The sequence below is a fragment of the Bos grunniens genome, chromosome 29, assembly GCF_055505025.1.
Source record: "Bos grunniens cultivar Pamir isolate PY7600 chromosome 29, Bosgru_T2T1.0, whole genome shotgun sequence".
Classification (NCBI taxonomy): domain Eukaryota; kingdom Metazoa; phylum Chordata; class Mammalia; order Artiodactyla; family Bovidae; genus Bos; species Bos grunniens.
This window is the reverse complement of record NC_141193.1, coordinates 39,518,285-39,544,327: the sequence shown is the minus strand read 5'-3', so window position 1 is coordinate 39,544,327 and position 26,043 is coordinate 39,518,285. Positions and strand designations below refer to the sequence as shown.

Below are 26,043 nucleotides of genomic sequence, written 5' to 3'. Positions count from 1 at the left end.
ATGAATAGAGGAATTATGAATATAGGAATTATGAATGAATAATTAAACATTCATTAATGTTTGAAAATTGAGTTCTACAAAACATTAGGTACTAGGCTAGGTGCCTCGTGGGGCAGCCGGATGATTAAAAAGACAAAGTCTTTCCTACTTCAGAGCTCACAGAAAAGATATATAAGCAAGCAAACAATGGCAACACAATATCACTGATGATCCCTGTGTGTGTGTGTGTGTGTGTGTGTGTGTGCACGCGCACACGCTCAGTCGCTTAGTTGTGTCCTACTCTTTGCAGGCCCATGGACTGTAGCCCACCAGGCTCCTCTGTCCATGGGATTTTCCAGGCAAGAATACTGGAGTGGGTTGCCACTTCCTCCTCCAGAGGATCTTCCCAACCCAGAGAACTCCTGTCTCTTGCTTTTCCTGCATTAGCAGGTGGATTCTTTACCACTATTGCCACCTGGGAAGCCCAAATTTAGCGAATCAATCTCTGTTTTAAATACCAGGAGATTGTGCCTCAGGAAGATTAACTAATTTACCTAAGATCACACAGTAAGTACAAAAGTCAGGTTTAAATTCAATTTAGTTTGACAGTAGAACATTTGCCTTTCTCATTTCTTCATACTATCCTTTCTTTTCTTGAAAGTCAGAAGAAGGAGAGAGCCACTAATTATGACTTGGATAAGGGAGAAGGCTATAAAGAGAAGGTACTATTTGAGTGAGATTTTGAAGTTTGAGTAAGAGTTTACCACACATAGGAAATAGCACGAACATGAAGGTGGAAAGTGTAGGCATTTTGGAGTAAGACCTTGCAGATCAGAGACTCCAGATGGATGGTGAGGATGGTGTGATGGGAGTTTTGGCTAGTGGGGCTGACCAGGAAGATCTGGAAGGTTGGGAAGTTTGTGTGGAAAGTCTGGCTATGAGCTTTGAAGCTTACTGAGTTTGGAGAGTATCCATGAGGAAATCTGAGGCTCTCCATTCCTAAATGCCCATTTGCTACAAATGAAATACCACGTGTCTTCATGAGGTCTGTGTCTACACATGGAAAAACAAGAGGACCATTGTGACGGTAATCCAGATAATTCCAGCTTACCCATAACCGGGCTCAAAGTGGCCATCAGTTTGAATAGATCTGCTTGAGAACCACCTCAGTTCCCCAGATCTCAGTGCACCCAAGCTTTCCTGAGAATGTCAGTTAAATTTCTAATGCATCTCTGTTCAAACTAGCCTCTGGTGAAAACTTAATCACCACCTTAATTTCTTTCACTGTTCTAACTTTTTATCAATTTTCTAGTCAGCCATTCTGTTATTTACTGAGACATTTAGTCTTCAGAATCAAGCTCTTTTTACATTGAAAAGTCAGTGGTATTTAGTGATTTATGCTGTTTTGTTTAATTTTTATTTTAAAATCTCAATAATTTAAGGAAGGAAAATACATGTCTGAAAGAATATAAAAGAATTATTATTAACACTCTTACTAAATATCAGCAATGTGCAATTATAAGGGTCCTCTTTGCATTGTAAATCCTTTCTAAAATAAGATAGGCTACAAATAAATGACTAGTCCTTTATCCACTGGCAGGTATGAAACAGAAGTTAGAGATGTCTGTTATTCGAAGTGTCAATAGTAGGAGTACCATTGTAAAAACCTAGACAACTTACATCTATATCTCTTAATCACCACAGCAAAACTTGAAGGGACATCATTTATTCCCTTTATAGATTTGAATAAACTGAGGCTTGGTGAGGTGAAGAAATCTGAACTCATGTCTAATTGATTCCAAAATCCTTAATCCATTTACTATAGCATAACTCTCTCCCTTATTAAGACCATGTCACACTTGTGCATTTTAAGCAAAATGAAGAAATAAATTGAATTGGGTTTAGCTTTGTCAAAAACTAATTTGGACAAAAACTTAAATTCTGAAAGGCGAAAGCTGATTTCTCGATGAAGTGCATCTTTGTGTATGAGAACTCTTCCAAAGGGAGCGTGGAGTCCGCACACTTTTCTCTGTTGTGGTCTACCAGAGTAAAATGAAGTCTTAGAAAACATGTTTATTCAGTTAAATAAACCTTTATTAGGTGCCTATATGGGCTTCCCAGGTGGCTCAGTGATAAAGAATCTGCCTGCCAATGCAGGAGATATGAGTTTGTTCCCTGGATTGGGAAGATACCCTGGAGAAGGAAACAGCAACCCACCACAGTATTCTTGCCTGGGAAATCCCATGGACAGAGGAGCCTGGCCGGTTACAGTCCACGGAGTTGCGATGAGTCAGGCATGACTCAGCAGCTAAACAACAACAACAAAGGTATTGTTGCCTATACAGGGCAGCTTTCTGGGCGGCGTGGACCAAGATGAGTTAGTCAGGTCGCTGCCCGAAAGGAACAGGGCTACTGGGGAAGAGAATGGGTCCCCCCAGAGAGGAAGTAATTCATACCAAACAGGAGGGGTGGGAAACTTGCTCCGAAGTTCAGGCTCCTCTGAACTTGATTCTGGCTTGGAAGCTGGAGGAATTTGAATTGGGGAGCCTTGAAGGATTAGTAAAGTTTTCAAGGGATGGGCAGTGGCAGAGGAATAGGATACAGGACACATAGGAAGTAGAACATGGTTGCTTCCATTGCAGGAAGCAGTTAGTGAAGAATGAAAGGCCTCAGAACTGCAGAGTGACTCAAGTCAGTTATAGTGCCTTATATTTTCCAGGAAACTTGTACTTCATCCTGTAGACAGTGAAGAATTTTAATGGTTGTGACCAGACCCAACCTAGTGATTTTCTCTGATTTTCCACCCTTAATGTACCTAAACTGCTGCCCAAACATCACTCCCATGCAGACCTCCAAACTTACTCATCTTTGGGCCCCTAGCACAATGTCTACCAGACACATACTGGCTTCTCCTTCCACCCTGTTTAGAGGAAAGGTAAGTGAATGATCAAAAGTAGGTTTCCAAGAGATCAGTCTGTCAACCATGGGAATGACAGATTGGAGGGGAGAGAGACCAGCGGTGGGAAATATTGAGATAACTAAAGCAGTATTCTGGGTGTGAGATTCTGAAAATCTGAATGTAAAACAGTGAAGAAAGGAAAGGAGAAGAGTGTGGCTGAAGAGATCGAAGAGGACCATCATCCTTGGACATCTGACCTAATATTCTGTGTCCTTTTCTAAAGCCTTGAGCTCCTTTTCAGAGGGGATGTTGACTGGGAGAGATGAGTTGTTGTTGTTGTTATTCAGTCTCTAAGTCATGTTGACTCTTTGTGACCCCATGGACTGCAGCACACCAGGCTTCCCTGTTCATCACTATGTCCCAGAGTTTGCTCAAGCTCATGGCCACTGTGTCGATGATGCCATCCAACCATATTCTCCTCTGTTGCCGCTTCTCCTGCCCTCAATCTTTCCCAGCATCAGAGCTTTTTCCAGTGAGTCCTTCCAATGAATATTTAGGGTTGATTTCCTTAAGGATTGACTGGTTTGATCTCCTTGCAGTCCAAGGGACTCTCAAGAGTCTTCTCCGGAATCATAGTTCGAAATATTCGGTAGAGAGGGGTAGGGGCAAAGATGGAACTATTGGTGACAGAATCCTGGCAATCTCCCTGAATCAAACTGGAGCTGGCATTAAGAAGTTTAAGTTCTGTTTCATACCCTCTTGGAAATTTCCATACAGTCATTGGGTCCTAATATGTCATTTACAGATGAAGAAACTAAGAATCATTTTTCTGGAGCACACAGAGTTAGTAGCAGAGCCTGCCATCAAATCGTGTATCAGAAAAGTGACCTGACAGTGTTTTGTCAGCAATGTAGGAATTATGTTTGTTTCACCAGGATGAGTTATGAGGATTGCTTTTGTAGCAGCTTCAAAGTGATATTTTGAGTTTCAAGGGAAAAGTCATTTCTACTCTCGAAAAATGGGGAAACTCCTTAATAGAGATAGCTTTTGGATGGCCAGAGCCCAGGGAAGAGCTCAGATGTCCACAGTGACCTAGGGATTCAGAGAGGTGGGGTGAAAGGAGAAGCATACCGCCTCATACTTGCTTTTGGGAAGGCAACATTTCCTCTCAAAGTTCATAGACTCAATACCGGCTGCCCCTTGAGTTGTTCATTATCACTCCCCTCCTCCAGGCCCTCTGTCAGTTTCCCGGTTGGACTTCTTGGCACTGGTCTTCCTCCTCTGATTCTTTCCCTGTACTGCATGCAGGGTGGTTTAACCAGGCTAACATTTTTATGTAAAGAACCAAAACAGGGTTGTGTCCAGGAAATTCTGCCATCTCACCAGACCAGCCCAGTCTGGGAAGAGATGCCAACTCCCTACATTTTCCTTTGAATGTGATCATCACATTTGTCCAGACCTTGAGCTCCCATGTCCACTGAGAGCCATGTGATTCTCTGATTAAAGATACACAAATGGCTTTTCTGCAGGTGGCTCTCAGAGGGGCCTACAGTCGAGTTTCATTCTCTGATATATGTAAGGAGGGTCCCTCTCTCAACCTTGAAGCTGAACTCAACGAACATTTTTTAGTGAATAAATACACATGCTTTTACTTATTGCCCATAGGGTATTTATTTGTCAAGTTATTAATGAGGAAACTACTAGTGTGGGGAATGGGATGGAGAATAAGTCATGTTCCTTATATGCCCTTGGGTCACCTCCCTCCTAGCTCCAAAAACTACCATTGTTCAACCAACCAAGTTAATCTACAACCTTATGTTACCAAATTTAGTATAATTTACAACTGATAAAATCTGTCCACTACACATGTATGCATATTCATTTTTACAATATGTTTTAGTTTGTTCAGTTCTTTTACCTTAATTATATTTTTAAAACACTTTGGTTTTGTATATGTTGACTCTTGAATATGTTTGATCAACCTCATCCCCAGGAGGAAAAAGGTACAAAAGTTGTAAATCTTTCAAAATACTTTGAAATCCAATGTTATTTTCCCTGCCTGATTATATTAGGCTAACACTTTCACTTCAGGAATGTTGGAAGGAATATGGTAAATTGAAATATAATAAATTCACTTGCTCATGGCATTTTCTCCTCTCTGATGATTTTAGTTTTCAGTGTTTTAGGCTTTAGTTTAACAGATATTTGTTGAGGCTATACTGGGTGCCACGTACCAATTTAGGCAATGAAAGTACACCATGAGTAGGACAGGGTTCTAGCCTGTAGGAATCAAAATATTCTGCAGGTGCTCAGTCGCCTCAGTCGTGTCTGACTGCAACCCCATGGATTGTAGCCTGCCAGGCTCCTCTGTCCATGGGATTTTCCAGGCAAGAATACTGGAGTGGGTTGCCATGCCCTCCTCCAGGGGACCTTCCCCACCCAGAGATGGAACCCGCATCTCCTGCGGCTACTGCATGGGCGTGAATACCACTGAGCCACCTGAGAAGCCCTATATTCTGCAGAGATAAACATGTAAGCACATGACAAATAGAATCTTCTAAGCTCTGAATGGGAAGTGAGGTCAAGCTACTATTTGAACTCAGATCTGGAATACTTAAGCCTCTCTTGAAGTGCGCAGGCAAGTTCTCAGTGGAGATAATGCCCCAACTGAGCCTTGAAGGATCAATAGAATCTAGTGTAAAAGGATAGAAAAACTCATGGAAGCTGAGGGGAAGGCATCTAAAGACAGGAGGCAGCCCATTGTGTGCAGGGAAGCCAAAGAAGCTTTGTGTGACAAATACAGGAGCTTAAGCACAAAGTTACAGGTGTCAGCCAGGAAGTCCAAGAGGAAGTCGGGACTCAGATCTAACCCAGAGGGCAGTGGAGAGGCTTTGGAGGATTTTAGAAAGGTTAGATTAGAACTTTAGCAGGTCACTCAATTTATTTTGGAATAAATTTCCAAAAGGAGGCAACCCTAGACAGTTGGAGTCTGTTTTAATAATGGGTGAGATGGAGACAGCCTGAACTAGAACCACAGAGTAGCAACAGAAAGGAAAGAAGAGACCAGGAAATATTTAGCAGAAAAAAAGCCTAGGGCACCTACATCAGCATCAGCTGAGACTTAAAAATGGATACCAAACCTCAAACCCAGCCCTGTGGACTCAGAATCTCTAGGGATAGAAGTTTCTAGTCTACAGGAACTTGAATAGAATTTGTATCCTATTGTTGTGTGAAAATTGTATAAATCTTAATTATGTTGAATTGGTTCATGGTGCTTTTCAGGTCTACTATATCCTTCTACTTCTCTGTATATTCAGTTAATTTTTGAGAGTTTTATGTTGAAACTCCAACTAAAAATCTTAGTTTATCTACTTAAAAAATAATTGTAATAGAGTGAAACTCCATGTAACTTTATTCTGTATTTTCCAAGTCTTGTGTAAATGTGTTATCATACTTTTGAAATGTAAAAAATAAAAAAGAATCTCTAGGGATGGAGAGTCAGGAAAATTGCTTTTTACCAAACTCCTGGGAAAATTCCATAGACTTGCTAAAATTTGAGATACACAGGTGTAGGGAAATGGTTTGGTATCACACAGAATAGTCAGTTTCTATCAGAGTTATCGTAATATATCTAAGCTTCAATCACCAGATACATAAAAATAGAAATCATATTAAAAGAAATAATATATGTTAAGTACCTAGAAATATTAGTCAGTCTCCCTCCCGGCCATGCATACACACACCGTGCTGTGTACAGAAAGGAAGGGAGAGTTGGCACAACCTTGCCCTACACCTGTTGGCACAGGGGTGTTTTTTGACTGTGTGCTTGCTGACTTTATATTGGGCAGAAAGGTGGAGTTGGCAGCAGACTGTCCTCCACTCCTGTCCCTGCCATTGGCTGAAAATCAGGATTGTTTCTGAGTTCTCTACCATATTGTATAATTACCTGTGGAAAATTTTAGAACAGACTCGATCAGTGCTTGTTGCATTGGAGAACTGCCACGTTCTATTCAGTACACCAATTACTCTGAACACTCATAGACTGCCTTATGTTCTTCTAGTTTCTTTTTATAGGCTTTGCTCATTTGCTCCATAGAAAAATTCTTAACATGCCCATCTCACAGATGAGATAACTGAAGTTTAGAAAGGGTAAACAACTTACCCAAGCTCACAGAGCTAGTAAATGGCAGCATTGGGCCTTGTGTGATGATGTATTACATAAGCAGAATAGAATAATTGATTCCTCAAGGCATTTTAGTGAAAGTAAAAGTCACTCCATCGTGTCTGGCTTTTTGCGACTCCATGGACTATACATACAATCCATGGAATTCTCCAGGCCAGAATACTGAAGTGGGTAAAGACTTTCCCTTCTCAAGGGGATCTTCCCAACCCAGGGTCTGAATCCAGGTCTCCCACACTGCAGGCAGATTCTTTACCAGCTGAGCCACCATGGAAGACCAAGAATACTGGAGTGGGTAGCCTATCCCTTCTCCAGCAGATCTTCCCACCCCAAGAATCAAACTGGGGTCACCTGCATTGCAGGCGGATTGTTTACCAGCTGAGCTACTAGGGAAGCCCCAAAGCATTTTTATGTATGAATGAATTCTAGATGTTATTAGCATAGCTAATTCTATCTATTTAATTATTGATGCTAAGGCTAAAGAAATATAAATAAGAGATGTATAATTTGTGGTTATATAAATAACAAGTACAGTTTCATCAGATGAAAACACTAAGCTTTTGTTCAATTTTCTTCCTGCTATTAATTCTGAAAATTTGGCTCGAAACCATTTCTGCTTGGGGAGGGGGGGGGGTTATTCATGAATCAATTCTAATTCACTGCAGGGTTTCCTTTAACCTGACTCTTTAAGGTAAAAACCCAGAGTCACATCTTAGAGCTTGTATGTTTCACCATGCAAAACCTTTTAACTCTCCAAAAACTAAAACATCAATACTGAAAGATAAAGATGTGGAAGCTACTGTACAGTCATCTGACTTCCTCACTGTAGTAATTACAGCCAGAATCTCAGCAAGCAAAAATAATATATCTTGTCTCTTTTCAACTGTATACTATGTTTATATGTGGGTAGAAAGTCTTTTTCTTAATGGCAGATCACGTAATGTCTGAAAAGTTTCAACAGCAGCTTCCAGTATGTTCCTAATATTCATTTAAAAATACCTAATTACTTTGCCCTTTTATTTAAGAAATAGTCACTGAACTTAGGCTCTCTTGGATTGTGTTCTTAGCTATGTGGTCTGGATCCAGTAGCTTCTCCTTCTGAGACTTTGACGTTTTAGCTATAATAAAATCTAGAAAGTCGATTGCAGGTTCCTTGAAGGCAGGGAATATGATTTATTTAAGGCTTAAATAGTTCATGACTCTTAAGCAATAAGTAGTGAACAGTGAGAATAAAGAGGGTGATATATTGGGAGAAATGGTATATGAATTAGAAGATACAGCCTACATGTTTTTATTGTAGTTTGTACATGGAGAACTGAACAACTTATTTTTGCTTTTAAAGAAAAGTTCTCTTAATCTGAGTGTTATTTCCTTCATTTCAATAAATAGGTTTTAATTATCCCTTATGTACAGGAAACTGCTTTGACCACTGAGTTGGGGACACAGGTAAAGTAGGGCCCCACCTCTGTCATCCCAGAACTTACTTTCTAGAACACAGACACATACACACACACACAACAATATAGCATAAGGTGAAAAAGTTTAGTAAGAGATGGAAAGAGCCTTAATGGAGATTCAGAGGAAAAGGAGGACCAATCTGAGTGTAAACAATTAAGAAATGGTTCCAAGAAAAGGTAGCATTTTAGATGCTGAGTAAGATTTCAGCAACTGTAGAATAAGTGTTGGCTTCCTTCATAGCTCAGTTAGTAAAGAATCCACCTGCAGTGTAGGAGACCTGGATTTGATCCCTGGTTTGGGAAGATCCCTTGGAGAAGGGATAGGCTACCCGCTCCAGTATTCTTGGGCTTCCCTTGTGGCTCAGCTCGTAAAGAATCCACCTGCAATGCAGGAGACCTGGATTCAATCCCTGGTTTGGGAAGATCCCTTGGAGAAGGGAAAGGCTACCCACTCCAGTATTCTGGCCTGGAGAATTTCATGGACTATATTCCATGGGGTTGCAAAGAGTCGGACACAACGGAGCGACTTTCACTTTCAGAATAAGTGTGGTTTTTACATTTATGAAATAGTAGAAGCAAAAGTAAAGTAGTGAAGGATATGTGACAACCAACTCTATGTTTGATTGGATCATAGACTACAGACAGTGGAGCAGTGGGGGAGTAAGGTTGGAAATGTAGTTGGACCCCCAGATTAGAGGGCATTCCTTTAAAAATTTCAAGGAGGCTGTTCTTCAGGCTCTGGGACACCTTTAAAGGCTATTTGGACAGAATAGTGACAGGATTTGTTTGTGAATAAAGACATTGACTCATTGCCTGGGGGATGAGTGGTGGGTACCTGGGAGGAGAGAATAGAATCACGGGGCACCTTGGGGGAGGTTGCTGGAAGGACTCAGGTCACAGAGGCCTCACACTGACAGAAGGTCACAGATGGCAACAGTGGTTAGCAGAGAATGTTGAAACTGTCATCTGTGAACATATGGAGGATCCCAAATGAGTTACTGATTGGTGGAGACAGGGGTAAAGGCAAATCATGCAAAGTAACTGTGCCCACGAGGGTGACAGTGGAAGGGAACATGAACTTGGGGGAATGGAGACTAGAAATTTAACTCACGTATATGCTTTTAGGCCCAGCTTCAAGCCAACATCTCCCTACACCCCACCTCAACACGGTAGCCTTCCCTTCCAACACAAATCTTTGGCACAAACAATTGCTATTGTGCCCTTAGAAATCAGCAGTTTATGCATGATACCGAAATAACCACTTAATTGAGCTGAAAACCAACCCAGGGCAGATTCAATAAAACTGTCACTAAAATAAACTTTTTGGAAAAAAAATGAAACCAATTTTAGACTGATTGCCAGGTTAAAAGCAGAAAGGTGTTGTAATAAATCTGCTCCTCTGGGATTAAGAAATCCTTCATGAAGCATTTTTTTCCACATACCAAATAATTACAGGTCTTCCCAGGTGGCGCAGTGATAAAGAAAACGCCTGCCAATGTGGGAGACACAGAATCGATCTCTGGGTTGAGAAGATCCCGTGGAGGAGGAAATGGCAACCCACTCCAATATACTTTCTTGGAAAATCCCATGAACAGAGGAGCCTGGCATGCTACAGTCCATGGGGTTGCAAAGAGTCAGACATGACTGAGCACACACAAGCATACACACACAAATAATTACAAATATATTCCTTAAGTCTAGACTTTTATCCTGGAGGCATTTGTTACGATGATGATTTTATTATTTGCTCTTACAAAAATGTTACCTTCTCAAGGTAAGAAAATAAAACAACAATTGGGTATAAAGAGAAAAGCAAACAAAACAAACAACCCCCCTCCCCCAAAAAAAACTCTCTTTCTTCACTTAATTCTACTATGAAAGTTCTACTTTCCATATGTAAAAATTAATATCCATAATAGTCCTGAAAACAAATCATAATAATAGCTATAGCAACAGAGGATAAATGAAAGAGAAGAAAACTAAATTGATATTTTTTACACTGAATCATGTTATATAAATATTTTGTCATGCTTTTTGCCCAAATAATAAATGCATTTGAGGTTTTGTTTTTTTTTTTTTTTTAAGAAATTCTTCATGGATGAAAGTAAAAGTGTTAGTCGCTCAGTTGTGTCTAACTCTTTGCGACCCCATGGTCTGTGGCCCACTAGGTTCCTCCATGGGATTTCTCAGGCAAGAATACTGGAGTGGGTTGCCTTTCCCTTTTCCAGGAGATCTTCCCGATCCAGGGATCAAACCCAGATCTCCAGTATTACAGGGGATTCTTTACCGTCTGAGCTGCCAGGGAAGCCCTCTTCATGGATACTAGTAGTAAATCTTCATATTTGCAGAATCTTTGATACGTTATTCATGTCATAGATAAGGAGACAGGATTAAGTGACGTGTCTATAGTCACACAGCCTCCAAAGTGCTATCCTTTGGAGGCACATGAAGATCATTTCAGTTATTTAGAAAAGGTTTACAAGGTGTCTTTCATATCCCCACTGTGCTAGGGTTTGGAGGAAACAAAGATGCATGAGCCTTTGTTTGCTCTTGGCAAACATCATCTGGGAAGGACTGGGGTTTCCCTGAAAATATATAGTTCTCTGTAAAATGGGCTAGTCAGAGGGGTCTAGTAAACTTGCTTCATTAAGATGTCAGATAAACAAACAAAAAGAGACAGAGTATGAAGACTGTTTATTCAAATAAAAATTACACTTTAAGAAAAATCTATGTGTAGCCCACTTGTTATCTATCATAATGTAATAAGTGCCATGAATCTCCCGCTTACCTTGAAGGTATGAAACAATGAAAAGCATACCATGGCCGAAGATTATGATCTATCAAATTCTGTGCACTTGGGGTCCATTAAGAGTAAAGGGAGACTTATTTAAAGCATGTGTTCACAATGTGTGTAAACATTCACTTTGTGCACTGCTGAACGCTCAAGAATAGCAAGTATTATTAAAATTAAATATTAACTGGCAAAAAAAAAAAAAGTAAAGGGAGAAAAGTTCCTCTTTCCATGAAGCAAAGGTGTTTGGTATACATAGGTACCCATGAGGAAGCTCAGGGAAGCACCCTCTATTTGTTGGTAGTGATAAGATGTAAAGCAAACTGTTACCATTCATTTACTGAGTTCTGGGCAATTTGGCTGACCCAGCTACCAAGTGAGAGCTTTCTCAAATTTATTGCAAGCACTTGTCAGTCTGAGTTAGAGCCTACCTCACTTGAAAAGAAGCAAAAAGCTTGCAGAGTGCTGTTTGCCTTTCATGTTTTGACAACTTCATGAATATTTGTAAAGATTTTGTTACCACTTGTTGAAACTAGTGTTCAGGCATTTTTGATGTGAATGGTTGTTCTTGGAAGGCCCTGAGAAGCCACCATTTCTCTCTATAATTGGCTTGTACTCACCTGTCACAAAGAATTAACGCCTTAATGAATGTGGAGCACGTGTCTGACGTGAATGATAGCGCCTGTCACTCCTCGTTTGTGGAGACTGTTCTGTGAACACCTCCCATGCCCACAGGCCGTTGTGGAGGTGACATGCTGGGACACAAGCCCAGATTACAGTCAGAAAATAAGTACATGAATTTATGATTGCTACTCAATGCGATCATTGCTCTGTAAAAGGTAAGGAGTTTTCCCTCCAGCTGATCCTCAAGAGCAGGCAGAATTTCAGTGTTTACCACCTTCTCAGTAACAGGCAAATTTCACATTTGGTAAATAAAGGATTTGACTTGATCAGTATTTCTAAAATGTGATAACTGTATAACGAGCATTTGCTGAAGGTTATTTATAACCCAAGAAATTTTGCAAAATAGATTATAAGAATTTTTCTCATTAAAACTTCCCAAAAATCCTATGAGGTGAAACCTACCTTAGGTGCCTTTTTTAAAAGAAAATAATCCCTCTTGTCCTGCCCAACCCTGAAGTATTGACTAAAGCCTTCATGATGATGTTCCCTAAATCTATGTAAGCATAAGTTAAGTACAAATATCTTATCCTTATAGCTCTTATCATCTATAGGTAAAATAAATTTACAAATTAAATGTCTTATTTATTTAGCATTGATATATATTACAGCAACAAAGTTCAAAATCACAGCATAAAGGTGATTGATGATATCTCAGTACTATTAAATCTTCACCCACAGCGTAAACATTCCATGGAGGTTTGAGTTGTCATTACATGCTGGGTACCACAGGTGGAGACTCAATTCTCTCACCACTACACTCACCGAAAAAAACCACTGCGGAGGTCCCAACTCCTCGCTCTGACCCCTTGGGAGTTGTCGAATGAATAGTTACATACCTCATTCATCATACTACAGGTGCCTTCCCTGTTTGAATCCAAACCGTATGGTTCTCCTTGCCTGCCCCCCTCTGCGGCACTCCGCCGTACTTCCCAGCGCCGTCTGCGTGTGTTCCTGGGGCAGCACCTCTGCCCAGCCCCTATCTGAGTTGAACTGTGCTATTTTTATTCAGCTGTGGGCTGAGAAAACCAAGGAATAAGCCTTTTGTTTTGTTTTGTTTTTCCTTTTCATTTAATAATGACCAAAGTGCGTAAGACTTTGATGGGTAGATTTTGTGACTTCCCTGTCAACCGCAAATTTCTTCTGCAGAATTTATAAACCAAATACTTGAAGTGGTTGATTAAATGACAAAAGAATGGTTTCTTGACTCTATATGTGATTTCTGCAGAAAAATGTGTACTGTGCATTTCGTGCTCAATTATTTCTTCAGTAGAAGTAAGCCTTCAGAAGTATCACGTGTACTGAGAGGCGCCCAGGGCAGGCGAGCTCTCTGTCTTTCCTGCCATTTCACTGAGTTCCACCCTCTGCTCAAAACCTCCACTCTGTCCACAAAACTTGTTACCGTAATTCCTCAGCCCTACAGAACTGGGCAAGGGTGAAAGAAGAGGCGGCCTTGCGCCCCCTGTTGGGCATCCGCCCAAACTGAGTCTTGCTGTTTCTCCACGTGACAATCTCCTTCTCCATGAAACCCCAACTGAAATGGTGCCCCCGAGCCTTCTCCAGCCCCTCCAGCGGCCTCGCTTGTTGTAAATAACTCCATCACAGGAGTTATAACAGTGTGCTAACGATTTGTGTGAACTGTGAGCTCCTTATTTTGTGTTCCCAGGATTGGTTACAGCCACATTTTTCCTGAAGGGACACACATCGGGGTGGGGGTGGGCGGTGAAGCTCATCCCACCTACGGTTCAGCAGGAGCCAGCCTGAGACAGTGAGTGAATGCAGTTCCACTTCCCTGGGGGTGGGGGGGGGTGGGGGGGGGAGTGCCGTTTCCTAGTTTACACCAGGCATTTTGCCATTGGAGCCTTGAATATAATGTTTGGCAAAATCAATACGAGCTTGTGGTATAAAAATAATTATTTGTTGAGCACTCACCATGGCTATATATGCGTATGTGCGTACTAAGTCACTTCAGTCCTGTCCGACTCTGCGACCCTATGGACTGTAGCCTGCCAGGCTCCTCTGTCCATGGGAATTCTCCAGGCAAGAACACTGCAGTGGGTTACCATGCCCTCCTCCAGGGGATCTTCTTGACCCAGGAATCGAACCCACATCTCTTACGTCACTTGCATTGGCAGATGGGTTCTTTACCGCTAGCGCCACCTGGGAAGTCCCCAGCCCATATGTGCCTGGTTGCATTTACCACTGCAGCAGCCCGTGGTGGGGGCATTAGCATGCCACTCCTTTGAAACCTTCAGTAATGGATATTGCTGTCGAATGTCGCATCTTCTACTAGAATATGCGCTCTTCGGCCTCTGAAATGAGGGTTGAGAATGAGTAAAGATTAATACTGTTATTTATTAGATGCTGTTTCCTAGGCACTGTGCTGAGTGATGAATGTGTATTTTCTCACAAGTGAAGCACACCTGTTCCATGAACCGTGTGTCCAGACAAGGTACAAAGGTACCTCCACTTGAACCAGGACAGTCGCAGGAGGGATGGAGAAAAATATGACAGAACTCCACAAGGAAGGGATTCAGGATGATGGCAAAGTTCCTGGTGGATATTTAGGGGGAAAATTCCTCCCCACGCTCGAGAAACGTTCCATTTGGCTTTAAAGTGACAATCAATTATAGTGACAGACTCACTCAGAGATCCCTGGTGTCTAGTACAGAAATAACAGTGAACCTGCTGGGCTGTGACATGAACATGAATAGGAATGGGGTCTGTGTGTGTATAATAAAGAGAGAGAGAGCAAAGGAGGGGGAGGGAGGGAGAGGGGAAGAGATTATTCTTAAACGGAAATGCTGGGGGTTTGAAAGTATTTTATTCCCTTGAGGTGTGTTTATATGTTTTCATGGTTTTAATCTCTGCCCTCTAAAACCTGAGAGGAATTCAAATCTTAGCCAAGTGAAAAAATCTGTACTTTTATCAGCTGCTATTCAAAGGTTAGCAAGCAGTGTTCGATTTTTTTCTCTCCCCAAATAATGAACCATTGAGAAACCCTTAGGCCACTCACATCTCACATTAGAGCCACAATCCGCTTCTCTGATGAGCTCCACGTGTCAGAAAACATGGTCTGCTAGCATATAGCATATGAACTGCACTGCAAAGGAAATGTGAAGATGGAAAGTGCAGTGAGGGCTGGACAAAAGCTCTAAGACACAAACCACCTTTCCACTCTCCCACCACAGGGCCAGATTCCCTGTGACTCGCCCTACTAAAAACTGGGGCTACAGACCGAGCGTCCTGCAGCCTCCACTATAATGGATCTGTCTCCTTTGATGAGCTACCCCTCCTTCCATTCAAGCATGAAGTGAGAATTATTCTATCAAGCACAGTTTCACAAAGATTTTATTATTGTACTCTACTGATGGTGTGCCCGCAATCGCTCCTGACACTGAAGTGCTGCACGTGATCTCATGCTGTGGGTCTGGAGGTGACATCTTCGTGAGAGACAAAGAGCAAACCATCAGTTCCTGAAGCTCGGTCATCATCCAAGAGGGTATGAAGCTGAGTACGTCTCTGGTTGAAGGAGGGAAGAAAAGGAGGGGAACAGGCAGGAGGAAGAAGAGGAAAAATCATCATGGCATAAAGGACCTTCAAGATCATCCTATTGATCTCCCTGACTGACAGAAGAAGACGCTGCTCCTCAGTGAGGGACAGTGACTTTCCTAAGCTCATTGAATAGGAGGACCAGGAGCCAGGAGTCTCTCCTCGGAGTTTTCATAGCAAGTGTAGCCTGACTACTTGCCTATAGTCTGCCACTAGAAAGTAAGCTCCATGAACAAAGCAGATTACCTCTCTGAGCCTCCTGTGTCACCACTGGTGGTGATGATAATGATGGTGGTGGGAAGGAGACATGGTACAGAAAAGGAAAATAAATCTTGATGGTGGATTAGTCACTAAATCATATCTGACTCTTGTGACCCCATGGACTATGGCCTGCTAGGCTCCTCTGTCCACGGGATTCTCCAGGCAAGAATACTGAAGTGGGTTGCCATTTCCTCCTCCGAGGGATCTTCTTGATCCAAGGCTCGAGCCCATGTCTCCTGCATCTCCTGCATTGCAGGCAGATTCTTTACCAACTGAGCCACCAGGGAAGCCAAATAAATCTTAGAAAGTTTCAACAACTTGCTGCAAGGTCACCCAGCCAGTGAGTTGGATCAAACGTGTTAGCAAAGAAGACTCTTGAAAACAAAACGTGTCCAGCGGAGACGGGGTGTGCCTGGGCCCATCTGACACCAGCACTGGGCTCTTACCTCTTCCCCATGCACATTCCTCACTGCACAAATACCCAGGAGTCTCTACTTGTGCTGACCTCGCCCTGTAGCGTCACATGCCTCCAAACAATAAACAAGATTGTGAGAGAAACCAGATTGTGAAATGAAGTCATTGGCCCCTCCCTTCCTACCTGCAATAGGACACAGTGTAGATCCCCCTGCCATGGTCAACTAGCTGTCAACCAAGTCTTCCGTCAGCCAGCACTGCTTGGGCAATCACTGTGCCCTCCGACTGGAAAAGTACAAACAGGAAACAAACTCGTAGTGACATTTTGGCTCTGGAGTCAGAGAACTGGATTTGAATCCAGTTCTGTCGCTTACCAGCTAGGCAAATGATGTCACCTCTCTAAGCCTCAGTTTTCCCATTTGTATATGTATAAGAGTACAGGCAGAGGGGTGTGTGTGTGTGTGTGTGTGTGTGATGGAATTGTGGGGAGGATTCAGTGAGATAATTAGTACAAAATGTTTGACAAGATGTATACTGACAAAGGCACAGAGGAAAAGCTCAATAAATTTCAGCTGCTATTATTATTATCAATGAGTTTGTTTGGAGAAAGACACACCTTGAGTTAGGGGCTTCCCCAGGTAGTTCAACGGTAAAAGAATCCGCCTGCAGTGCAGGAGACCCAGGTTCCATCCCTGGTCAGGAAGATCCCCTGGAGGAGGGCATGGCAGCCCACTCCAGTATTCTTGCCTGGAGAATCCCATGGACAGAGGAGCCTGGGGGCTACAGCCCATAGGGCCGCAGAGTCAGACATGACTGAGCGCGCACACCTCAAGCTTACCGGAGGACAGTCCAGAACTCTGCCTCACTCCTTTTGCTGGAGGAGTAACCTCCCCACCCTTTCTGTTCCACGTGGTGACTGCTGATCTGTTCTTCAGCATCTAGTTCACAATTCAGTTCTTGCTGTCTTCCACAGCAGAGCCAGTCTGCCTTCCCGATGCCTCTTTGGTACCCTGCACACACTGTCACGTTGTACTGTAAGTTATGAATCTCTCGGTGTCACTGAATGGTGAGGTCCTTGAGCGTTTATTGCAGCTCCAGTTCCTAGCTCAGCACCTGGTATATACATGTGCCCAGCTTGTATTTGATGCAGGAATAAGGGGATGTAACTGCCTAAGATAAAGAGACCTGGAGTAGTTAGGAAAGCCTTCTCAGGAAAGGTCCATGAAAGATGAATAACAGAAGTGCTTAGACAGCATTAAAAACAAGGGCTGTTACTTTCTGTTGGTGTAAATCGATATAGTGATTTGAGTGAGGGTCTTCTCACACAGGTAAGGGTAACAGCTTACAGCTTCTCTGGCCTCATGACATCACATCACCTTCAGGGTAGATGAGTGGAATCAGCCAGTGAAGACTGGCCTCAGGGGATTACCAAAAAGGAGAGGAGCCCTTGAGGAAGTTGCAGAAAAACTGGCATTCCTGGGAATGAGGAGATGAAACTGAGGAATGGCATCCTCCCTGCAAGCAAGCCTATTACTTCGTAATAATAGAAGACATTCAGTGCTATCATTGACCCCAAAGGACGCACCACAGAAAGCATGAACCATTTGAAAAGAATAAAGAAACAGAGATTATGTTTCAGAAATAAAGTGTAAAACTCCGCAGAAAGTAAGTTGCCTGCAGAAGTTCTCAGAAATGGCTCAAGTGCCAGTAAGCTGAAAGCAGGGTATAATGCATACTAGGAGTCTTGGCAAGCAGTCACTGTGCAATAGGCAGGGTTGCATAGTGCTTAAGGGCTCAATGGCCATGAAACCTGGCTCATGACTCACAGCTGTGTGAACGTTGAGCAAGTGACCAACCGCTCTCTACCTCAGTTTCCTTATGTGTAAAGTGTAGACACAATGTGTAGCCACTAAGCAGGAGTGGACGGTATGTGGAAAGCACTTTAAATGTTTAGCCCGTGGAAAGTACTAAGTGCCTCCCCTGTGTGTATGCATTCTCTCTCCCCTCAGAGAGAAAATGCCATCACAATAGCAAGTCTCTGTTACTGATTTTGTTCCAGACGTTGCTCTGGGGCTCTATGGGAAGTGCAAAAAAAAACTCTAAGACTGTATCCTCATCCCTCCAGAGTTAGGCTGAAGATGAAACGTAAAACTAACCTCAGTAAGTCAACCAGAGAACTCAAATTCCAAACTGGGTGAATCGGGGTGATGTGGAGGGAGAGGACTACAGTAGTCAGAGAATAAGCCTAACATAAGTTCATTAAAGATAATTAAGACAAGATTTCCTTCAGGTGAGGATGTTACCAGCTATTTTGTCCAACTCCAGATTTTAGAGAACAACAACAACAAAAACCCCATAGGAATAGAAGAACCACCGCCCCCGCCCCCCTCAATTATCAATATATTTAGAGAAGACTCTGATGCTGGGAGGGATTGGGGGCAGGAGAAGGGGACGACAGAGGATGAGATGGCTGGATGGCATCACTGACTTGATGGACGTGAGTCTGAGTGAACTCTGGGAGTTGGTGATGGACAGGGAGGCCTGGCGTGCTGTGATTCATGGGGTCGAAAAGAGTTGGACACGAATGAGCAACTGAACTGAACTGAACTGAAAATAGAAAGAAGAAAAGAGGAACTTTTTGAACTTGATCTTGAACGAGGTTTCAAATTCTGTGAATGATAGAGGTGAAAGAAACCTCAGCAATCAGCTGGTCTGCGCACCTTGTTCTACAGATGGAGAAACAGGCCCAGAGATGTGAGTTTCCAGTCACACTAGAAACTCAGGTCTCCTCTTGCCCCTCAGGCTGACCATCGGCTCCCAGTGGATGTGCGTTGACTTCCCTAGCTCCTGAAGGGCATTCTTCCTGTACAACATGGGTCAGCTGTTGTGTCCCCCACTCTGTGACTCCTTGAGCTTTTCCTGCTGGTGCTTGCTTATGGCCAGTTACATGCTGACAACAGCATCTTGTGGGCTTAGCCCTCCAGGCTTTGACTAGAACATTTGAGTTGTTGTTCAGTCACTCGGTCATGTCCGACTGTTTGTGACCCCATGGACTGCAGCACAACAGGCTTCCCTGTCCTTCACAGTCTGTTGGAGTTTGCTCAAACTCATGCCATCCAACTATCTCATCCTCTGTCATCCTCTTCTGCCCTCAGTCTTTCCCAGCATCAGGGTCTCTTCCAGTGAGTCAGCTCTTCACATCAACTGGCCTTATTATTGGAGCTTCAGCTTCAGCATCAGTCCTTCCAATGAATATTCATGGGTTGAGTTCCTTTAGGATTGACTGGTTTGATCTCCTTGCCATCCAAGGGACTCTAATGAATCTTCTCCAGTGCCACAATTCAAAGGCATCAGTTCTTTGGCGCTCAGCCTTTTTCTTTGTCTAGCTCTCACATCCATACATAACTACTGGAAAAACCATAGCTTTGACTATATGGACCTTTGTAGGCAAAGTAATGTCTCTGCTTTTTAATACACTGTCTAGATTTGTCATAGCTTTTCTTCCAAGGAGCAAGTATCTTTTAATTTCATGGCTGCAGTCACCATCCACAGTGATTTTGGAGCCCAAAAAATAAAGTCTGTCACTGTTTCCATTGTTTCTCCCTCTATTTGCCATGAAATGATGGGACCAGATGCCATGATCTTTGTCTTTCAAATGTTGAGTTATAGCAAGTAGCAATCAAAGGATAGGAAGAAAAGGAAGAAAGCAGGAGAGAGGAAAGAAATGGCAAAAATAAAATAACATAGAATCAAAAAATTAGCAGTGTGATCAACATCTGATCCATTCAACTATTCTGATCTCCAGTTTTCTAACACATGAAAATTTAAAAATCATTCCAATGTGTCCCATTGATGAGACTATCTTGAAAGTGAATAAAGTTGGGAATGAAAGTTTTAGTTGTTTTTTTTTTTTTTTTACTTAGTTTTGTTTTGGTTTCAGATCATATGGGTTGTTGCAAAAGCTGTTAGTATTTTGTGATGAAATGCTGGACTATTCTAGAATTATGAAGCAACTAATTGGAATCACATAGCTTGGCAATTTTCTGTGGAATCTACCACACCAAATGGTGCACAAATTGCCCAAGAAAATGATACATTGTCAGAATGTGTTACTGAATGTTATCATCTCTCACACTAGTCACAAATATCAATATCTAGTTACTGTGCCTGTATGCTCAATTGTGTCTGACTTTTTGTGACCCCATGGACTGTAGCCTGCCAGGCTCTTTGTTCATGGAATTTTTCCAGTCAGTAATACTGGAGTGGGTTGCCATTTCCTCCTCCAGGGGATCTTCCAGATGGAGGAATCGAACCCTTGTCTCCTACATTGGCAGGCAGATTCTTAACCACTGTGCCAACTGGCAAGCCTCCCAATATCTATTTAAATGAAGACCAAATTGCTAAGGACTCAGCAGAGGGCTTGGCACATAGAAGGACCTAGCCATTCAGTAAATAAATGTATTAATGAGTAAAGTGAATAATGAAAACTAGAAATTTATTAATAAACAAAGTGAGTGAATAAATGAATGAGTGACCTCCTAGCTGACAGCAGTGTGAAGGTTCCATCAGCTATTAATACAATGAACTTGAAGAAAGCCATGTGTATTTTTTCCAACAACTGTGGCTATGGCCCAGTGACCACGGAAAGTTTTAAGTTTGCAAGACAAGGACAGACTGTGGGAGAACCTCGCTTGTAGTAGACGTCTCAGTACAACAGCAGCATCTCCGATGTCTGATTCTCTGATGCTTTGATTCTTCCATTTTGAAGTCGTATCCTTATCCCTGCTGGAATATTTTGAATCTTAGCAAGTAGATTCATACTAAACCTAGCACCAGAGCCCTATATTCTGAATGATAACCTCCCTACCCCAGCCTTGCAAAAAAAAAAAAGGAATTTGGAGCACTTTGAAAGAGTCTTCAGGTCATATAGAGCGATGGTCACCAACCTTTTTGGCACCAAGGACCGCTTTTGTGGAAGACAATTTTTCCAGGGGCTGGGGAGCTGGGGGGCTGGTTCAGGCAGTAATGCAAGCAATGGGGTGCGGCAAGTAATGCAAGCGATGGGGAGCAGCATAGTCTTCAGCCTGGGGTTGGAGGCCCCTGATTGAGAGAATACTGGGGCTTCCCAGGCAGCACTAATGGTAAAGAACCAACTGCCAATGCAGGAGACATAAGAGATGCGGCTTGGATCCCTGGGTCAAGAAGATCCCCTGGAGGAGGGCATGGCAACCCACTCTAGTATTCTTGCCTGGGAAATCCCATGGACAGAGGAGCCTGGCAGGCTACAATCCATAGGGTCGCAAAGAGTCAGACACGACTGAAGCAACTTAGCACACACACATCTACAAAAACAGATTAAAATCTTCCTTTTCATTTGATTAGAGTAGTATTAGTCCTGAATATCATGAACTAGTCAGGAATAATAGTTTGACCAGTTATTTCAGTATGTCTCTGGGTATGATGCCCTGAATTGTACATTTTTTATAATAATTTTTATTGTCTCATAGCTTCAGATTTTAATTTATGACAAATAATTTCTCTTAGAAATGTTACTCTTCAAGCAGAGAATTTGATAATAAAAAGCCAGGACTTAATTTCCCAGTTGTCAGATGTATTAATGTTCACTTTACACATAATTAAATAAATCTTGCCCTTTGCTAACAGACTTAATGTAAGTTTTTCATGGAAGCCTTATATTGCAATGGGGTAATTAGGAGTGTGTAGAGGGTGTTAGAAGGGAGGGAAAAGGTGGACAGGACACATCATTGGAACCAATTATAAATTAAGAATAAATGGTTGCTAGAGGAGATGTCAATTAGTACAAATCATTCTGAAAGCAGTTTGGCAATGTGTCAAAAATTTTTAACTATTCATAATTTTTAGCTCAATAATTCAACTTCTAGAAATCTATCCCAAGGAAATAATTTAAAATACAAAAAAGGTTATGTTCATTGCAACACAGAGTACTTAAACATGGAAAACTACAGAAGTGTCCAATGATATAGGAATGTTTAAGTCAAGTGTGGTAAATCCTTTGTCTTTAAAAAAACATTTATTTATTTTTGGCTGTGCTGGGTCTTCGTTGCTGCACAGGCCTTCTCCAGTTACAGTGAGTGGGGCTGCTCTTTGTTGCGTTGCAAAAGCTTCTCTGCTGTGGCGTCTCCTGTTGTAGCACACATGCTCTAGGGCGCTCAGGCATCCGTAGTGCAGCTCCCAGGCTCTAGAGCACAGGCTCAGTAGTTGACACGTGGGCTTAGTTGCTCTGAGGCATCTGGGATCTTCCCCAACCAGGGGTCGAACCCGTGTCCCCTACCTTGGCAGGTAGGGGATTCTTTATCACTGAGCCACCAGGGAGAGAGTGTATCAGTTACTCAGTCATGTCCGACTCTTTGTGACCCCATGGACTATTATAGCCCACTCGGCTCCTCTGTCCATGGAATTCTCCAGGAAAGAATGCTGGAGTGGATTGCTATTTCCTTCTCCAGGGGATCTTCCCAACTCAGGGTTCAAACCCAGGTCTCCCGCATTGCAGGCAGATTCTTTACCATCTGAGCCACCAGGAAAGCCAAGGAAGCCCCTGGTAAATCCATTTGATAAAATACTAAGTTGTTACATGCTTATAAGATGTATTACTTTATAGTTTTCATTTACTGTGATATATTTTCTAATTTTGATGTCTGGTAATGGTGGCCACATAGAATGAGTTCTGTCTTTTGGAAGTGTCTGTGAAAATTTGATATGTATTATTTTTTAAATGTTTAGTAAAATTCAACAGTAAGTCACCTATGTCTGGGCTTTTCTTTGTGCATAATTTTTCAAATTACTAATTTAATCTCTTTGACATCCGTTGGATCATCAAAAAAGCAGGAGAGTTCCAGAAAAACATCTACTTCTGCTTTATTGACTACACCAAAGCCTTTGACTATATGGGTCACAAAAAACTATGGAAAATTCTTAAAGAGATGGGAATACCAGACTACCTGACCTGCCTCCTGAGAAATCTGTATGCAGATCAAGAAGCAACAGTTAGAACTAGACATGGAACAACAGACTGGTTCCAAATCAGGAAAGGAGTACATCAAGGCTGTATATTGTCACCCTGCTTATTTAACTTATATGCAGAGTATATCATGAGAAATGCCAGACTGGGTGAAGCACAAGGTGAAATCAAGATTGCCGGGAGAAATATCAATAACCTCAGATACGCAGATGACACCACCCTTATGGCAGAAATCGAGAACCAAAGAGGCTCTGGATGAAAGTGAATGAGTAAAAAGTGGGCTTAAAACTCAACATTCAGAAAACTAAGATCATGGCATCCGGTCCCATCACTTCATGGCAAACAGATGGGAAAACAATGCAAACAGTGAGAGACTTTATTTTGGGGCTCCAAAATCACTGCAGATGGTGACTGCAGCCGTGAAATTAAAAGACACTTACTCCTTGGAAGAAAAGTTATGACCAACCTAGACAGCATATTAAAAAGCAGAGACATTAACCTTGCTAACAAAGGTCCGTCTAGTCGAAACTATGACTATTCCAGTAGTCATTTATGGATGTGGGAGTTGGGCTATAAAGAAAGCTGAACACTGAAGAATTAATGCTTTTGAACTGTGGTGTTGGAGAAGACTCTTGAGAGTCCCTAGGAGTTCCCTAGACTGCAAGGAGATCCAACCAGTCCACCCTAAAGGAAAACTGTCCTGAATATCCATTGGAAGGACTGATGCTGAAGCTGAAACTCCAATATTTTGGCCACCTGACGCTAATAACTGACTCATTGGAAAAGACCCTGATGCTGGGAAAGATTGAAAGCAGGAGAAGGGGACAACAAAGGATGAGATGGTTGGATGGCATCACCAACTCAATGGACATGAGTTTGAGTAAGGTCTGCAAGTTGGTGATGGACAGGGAGGCCTGGTGTACTGCAGTCCATGGGGTTGCAAAGAGTCGGACACGACTGAGCGACTGAATTGACTGACTGTTGTAAGTCTATTCAGAGTTCTTTTTCTTCTTAAGTCAGTTTTGGTAATTTGTGTCTTTCTAGGAATTGGTCCATTGCATCTAAATTTTCTAATTTATTGATATACAGCTGATCATAGTATTTCTTTTGATTTCTGTAGAGTCAGTAATGATAGCTCTTTTATTCCTAATTTTAGTAATGAATCTTTTCTCTTTGTTTCTTGGCCAGTCTGACATTTATCAATGTTGTTCATCTTTTCAAAGAACTTTTTATTTTGGTAATTTCTCTCTGTTGTTTTTCTGTTCTTTGTAGTTCATTCATTTCTGCTCTAATCTGTATTATTGCCTTTTTATGTTTGCTTTAGCTTAGTTTGGTCTTCCTTCTTCCAGTGTCTTAAGGTGGGAGGCTGGACTTTTGTTTTGAAATCTTTTTTAATATTATATATAGCTGTAAGTTTTCCTCTAAGTATTGCTTTAGCTGTCATAAGTTTTGGTATCTATGACTTTATTTCTCATTCATCTAAAACTATTTTCTAGTTTGCTTAAAATTTCTTCTTCAACCCATTGGTTAGTTAAGCTAGTGTTTTTGTTTTTTCTGATGTCCACTTATTTGGGGACTTTCTAAATTTTTTGTTGTAGATTTCAATGTTAATTCCATTTTTAGCATTCATTAAAGCTAATGCTTCCAAATACTCTTTAAGATATGGGAAAATGTTTCTGTCACCATTAAAATAATTGGCTCCTACTTACTGAATTTTGCTAAGCATCATTATGATAACAGCCTTTTATACATTGTTACATTTAAATATTCACAACTGAGGCGCAGAGATTAAGTAACTTTCCTAATGTCATATCGCTAAATTCTAAAGCACTTTCCTATAACACCTTTCTGTGTGTTATAATGGTAAATAAAAGCAAGTCAGGATTTCAAATTCTATAAACAAAATAATACAAGTAAATTTAAACAGAATTCTCTTTCAAAAACAGAAAACAGTAATACTAAAGATGATTTGTTTCTCGGAATGGGATGAAAAGTAAGTTTTCCCCTCTATTCCTTTCAAATTTTCTCTAAAAGAGGCATGCTCCATTTGTTAGTTAAAAAGGTATTTTTTAACAAGTTAACCTATTAGTTAGGTAAAGAAATAAAATTTAGGAAAAAGTTAGAAAAATTAAATGGTAAATTTTATTGAAGTTATGAATGTCACTAAAATCTCTAAAATTTACATTTTTCAGTTATGAATCATAGAGCTGAAAATATGATACTGTGCAAAAATACATGCAAGCAAATAGCTGAGCCAGCACATTTTAATTACTACTAATAAAGAGCAACTAAATCAGATCAGTGAGCCTAGAATTATGAGATAAAATTTATGAGAAAAGCAAATTCTGAGAGACAACTGCCAAGAAATGCAATTAAAAAACCAAACATTACTCATTTGGCTATGGTTCTTATTCCTTCATCACTTCTACCCCCTCTTCTCCAGATGGTTTTTATTCCTTCCCTTCCTTCTTTTGCCAAAAGTTTCTTCCCACATTCCCAACGGGAATCATCCCTCCATACTTTAGTTCGTGCATTCATTTGATGAATATTTATTGAGTACTTACGTGCTCTAGATCCTAGATACAGAAATGAAAGTGATACAGAAAGTGATGCTCTGAGATCATAATGTTGTAGGAGAGAACTATGTAAAAATGAGTAGATGCACTGTGACAGGCTTGGATAGAACATCTGAGCACATGATCTTAAAGATGCGTCAGTGTTTATGAGATGGACAAAGGGGAAAAGGTTTCTATAACCAGCACCCAAGTCAAGATATAGAAGATAAATCAACCATACTTCCAAAACAAAAGCCATACCTATGTATAACTT

The 26,043-nt window shown here is 41.5% G+C and overlaps 1 protein-coding gene across 40 annotated transcripts in view; it reads left to right on the top strand.

Moving 5' to 3' along the window:
* The window catches only part of DLG2 (discs large MAGUK scaffold protein 2), a 2,335,250-nt gene that overhangs the window by 2,267,816 nt on the left and 41,391 nt on the right, over window positions 1-26,043 (top strand). The window lies entirely within an intron of this gene.